The sequence below is a fragment of the Echinops telfairi genome, unplaced genomic scaffold (genome assembly GCF_000313985.2).
Source record: "Echinops telfairi isolate 266 unplaced genomic scaffold, ASM31398v2 ScPeMD7_9;HRSCAF=40, whole genome shotgun sequence".
NCBI lineage: Eukaryota > Metazoa > Chordata > Mammalia > Afrosoricida > Tenrecidae > Echinops > Echinops telfairi.
The window spans coordinates 984,285-988,777 of record NW_022103906.1 but is presented as its reverse complement, the minus strand read 5'-3'; positions in this window follow the sequence as shown (position 1 = coordinate 988,777).

Here is a 4,493-nt window from a genome sequence, read left to right as displayed (position 1 = left end):
GAAGGAAATGTGTTTTCTTTTTAGTGCTATAAAATTTTCTTAATTAAATGTACTCCTAAAATTTCGACTATCTCATCTGACATTTCATATTTACAACAGTAAAGGCAGTCCAATTATTCCTGGTGGTGTAATGGTTACTCTTTCGCCTGGTAACCACAATTTGAATCCACCAGGCCCTCCTTGAGAGACATAAGAGGCTTTTTTAATTTCTTTTAAACAGTTATGCTCCTGTAAATAAGCTTAAAAAAATGAAGGACCTCAAGGAGACGGATTGACACAGTGGTTGCAACAATTGGCTCAAGCACGGAACACTTGTGTAGACAGTGCAGGACCGTCCTGTGGTACATAAGGTCGATATGGGTCAGAACTGACTCTTTGGCACTTAACAGCAACAGCAAATGGTCAGTCTCAGAAACCCGCAGGGGCAGATCTAGCCTGTCTCAGAGAGCCACTATGAGTCAGTATCAGCTAGATGGTAGTGAGTTTCTTAATTATTTAACAAAGTATGTCTGACAGTAACATATCCTAAGAATAGAGATAAGAAAAATGTTGATTTTGATGATCAAAGTTATGTGTCAACTTGACTAGGTCATGACTATCTGTGGTTTGGCAGTTAATACCATACTCAGATACTGAGTGAGTCAGCTGCGAGTGATTGTTAACAGGGTTAGTTTTAATTACCATCATTCTGACTATTAATAAAGCCATCTCTGAAGGAAAATGTAGGTCTTTCTTTACTAGTAAGGGAGAAGAGCTAGGAGTGGAATGTGTCCTTTGGACTCTTAGAACCTTGCACATTGAGTTTCCTTGTTACTTTGATCCTAGAGACACTAGAGGAAGGGCAAAAGGGCAGTAATGGCAGAACTGGGAGTCAGAGCATGAGGCAAAGTGCCGAATTTCTCAACCGAAAGAACAATTAAAGCTAAGTGTTTGGAGACAGGAGCCTGGCCTATGAAGTAGGGTGCCTCTGGGCACTTAATTGAGTGAGCTGAGTTTGCTGACCCACGGAGCTATGGATGAGTGCTTTCAGGTTGAGGCTTACAGTGGAGTGGCATGCCCTTAGAGCATTTATTGGCAGTTCTAAACCAGTTTTCTAACAATGCCCTAACCGAATACAGGCCAACCCCAAAAGACTAATGAATAGGTAGAATCCTGCCTGTTGGCATAGCACAGAAGAAAGTGTCCTGCCTGAACAACTATATCCTGAATAATTCTCACTTGAATTGTAACATGTTAACTTCCCAAATAAAATCCATAATTATGAGTATCGTCTGTGAGCTCTGTGTAGCTACTACAGTGAATTTTAGAGGCTAGGGCAGTGGTTATCAACCTTCCTAATGCCATGACCCTCTAATACAGTTCCTCATGGTGTGGTGACCTCCAACCATAAAATCATTTTCATTCCTACTTCATCACTATAATTTTGCTACTGGCATGAATTGGATGACCCCTGTGAAAGGGTACTTAAACCCCCAAAGGGGTCGCAACCCACAGGTTGAGAACTGCTGGGCTAGAGGATAGTAGAGCTAACCAGGATGGAGGGTAGGGACATGTCTAATCCCTGGGTAATAACAATCAGTGATGGGAGCTAAGATATCAGATGCAGCCCACACACTGTTTCCAAATTGACAACACAAAATTTAACAAGAAGTATACAAAATATGAAAAAGAAATATGTAAAAGCACTTCTAAAACAAAAAAATGGACTTGAACAAACAGAATAATTTCTCTGATCCTTGCTTTGGACAATTGTACATCATAAAGATGGCAATTTCCTCTATATTAATACATAAGTTGAACACAACCCAAATAAAAACTGTTCTTCTTTTTTCCTGGAAATAACCAAGTTGATTCTAAACTTCATATGTGAAAACGAGAACTAAATAGCAAAATCTTGCAATTAAAATAGTTAATTAGTCCTATCACAGTTTGAAACTATTATTTAACTGGTGTGCTGACAAACCAATGGAACAGTACAGAAAATCTGGTAATATACCAACCAAAACAAATATTTTTATATGCTACAGATAATTTTTCAAAAATTGCTGAGTGGATAGACTTTTTTTAGTAAATGACTATGAGAAAACTAAATAGCTATTAGGAAAAAGAAATAATTGTATCTGTATCCATATTAAATACCTTAATATACCCCAAATCTACCAGAGTTCTAAATGTAAAGTAATAACTACAACCAGTGTTTTAATAATAATAATATAATAAATAACACAAATACTATGGGAAGCAGGGAACAGGCCACTAATCCACAAGGGGAAGACTTATTATCTCCACAGGAAATGGAGAGAGGGACCAGATCTCAACCAGGTGCGCCAAGACTTGGATGCAACAGACCAGCATGAAGCAGCAATCTAATAGGGAGGACTGTGGGGCCAGCCCCAATCCGAGCTATGTGAATGCCCACCCCAAAAGAACGCACTGCAGAGGACAGCACTGAAGCTACAGCTTAGGGAGAAGGACACATCTGCTCATAACACACAGGAGCAAACTAAGAAGGAAGGAGAGAGAAAGATAGAGTGGGCTGTATCCTGGCCCACCAAGCTCCAAGGGTGATATTCCTGCTTGGAGCAGCTAATCCACAGAAAGGATGATAAGGCCATCCCCACCACTAAGTCCCCTCATTGACCCATAGCATTATAGGGGGAAACACTGGAGACAGTGTTGGAATTGTGCCCAATTTGACCCATCACCCTGGAGCAAAACACAAAGGGCATACAACAGAGCAGCAAGGGGAGAAAAGCAATGAAGTCCCCGAGGAATCCCCAAAATAGATTTTGGGGTCAGGGTGTGGCACCTCATCAGACTTGACTGAAAAACACTCATAAAGGTCAACAGAGACCTGGAACTATTTATAGGTTTTTATTTTTTTGTTGCTGCTTTTTGTTTGTTTTGTTTTTGTTTTTTCTTCTTTATCTAGATAAGATAAGCAGGATAAACAATCATGAGGAGAAAACAATGGGACCAAAGGTTCTGGGGACACATGGGAGAGGAGGAGGTAGGGGAAAGGAAGGGGGAATCCAAGAAACCCAGGGACAAGGGAACAAGTGATTTAAAATCAAGGGTGAGAAGGGTATAGGATGCCTGGTGGGGCTTGACCAAGTGCAATGTAGCCATAACCAAGAGGAATTAATAAAATCTGAATGAAGGCCACAGTTGATAGTGGGACAAGAAAAATTAAAGGGAAAAAGAGGAAAGGACTAGGAGGCAAAAGACATTTATAGACATATAAATAGTGGCACAGATATATGTAAATATATGTGTATATATAACGATAGGGAAATAGATCTATGTACCTATATTATATGTTAAATATTAAGGTAGACAACTGGGCCTCTACTCAAGTACTCCCTCAACCCAAAAACTCTTTGTTCTAATAACCTGGCATTCTGTGATGCTCACCTTCCCAACATGATCACTGGAAGACAAAATTGGTGCATAGCAAATGTGGTGAAGAAAGCTGATGGTGCTCGGCTATCAAAAGATATAGCATCTGGGGTCTTAAAAGCTTGAAGATAAACAAGTGGTCATCTAGCTGGGAAGCAACAAAGCCCACATGGAAGAAGCACACCAGCCTGTGTGATCATGAGGTGTAGATCAGGCATCAGAAAACCCAGAACAAACAATCATATCAATGGGAAGGAGGGAGGGAGGGCGGTGGTTTAGAGACCCAAAGCCCATCTGTAGACAACTGGACATCCCCTCACAGAAGGGTCACAAGGAAGGGACGAGTCAGCTAGAGTGCAGTATAGCACTGACAAAACATAGACTATTCCTCTAGCTCTTTATTGCTTCCTCTCCCCGTCCCCCTACTATCATGACCCCATTTCTACTTTACACATCTGGCTAGACCAGAGCATGTGCACTGGTACAGATAAGAGCTCTCAACACAACTAACAATAACAAAATAAAACAGACAAAAAACTTCAATCAAAAAGATAGTTGGAAATATTAAAACTAGAAAGAATTTTAAATGGTTCAAAAATTTTTCAAATAATCAGGTATTAGATTTTAACCTAATTGCATCTGCAGTCAACCACTTTCCAATGCAATCTGCATGATAGGAAAGCCACTATCTTTTAATAGGAAGATTCATCCTATTCACATTTAGTTCAATAATTCTTTTTTTCCTTAGTTCGATAATTCTTTTTTGTGTTTTCTTTTTTTTTATTGTTTTATTAGGGGCTGATACAGCTCTTATCACAATCCATACATACATCAATTGTGTAAAGCACATTTGTAAATTCATTGCCCTCATCATTCTCAAAACATTGGCTCTCCACCTAAGCCCCTGGCATCAGCTCCTCATTTTTTTCCCTCTCTCCCAACTCCCCCCTCCCTCATGAACAACTAATAATTTCTAAATTATTATTTTGTCATATCTTTTCCTGTCCGACGTCTCCCTTCACCCACTTTTCTGTTGTCTGTCCCCCAGGGAGGAGGTCACATGTAGATCCTTGTAATCAGTTCCCCCTTTCCAA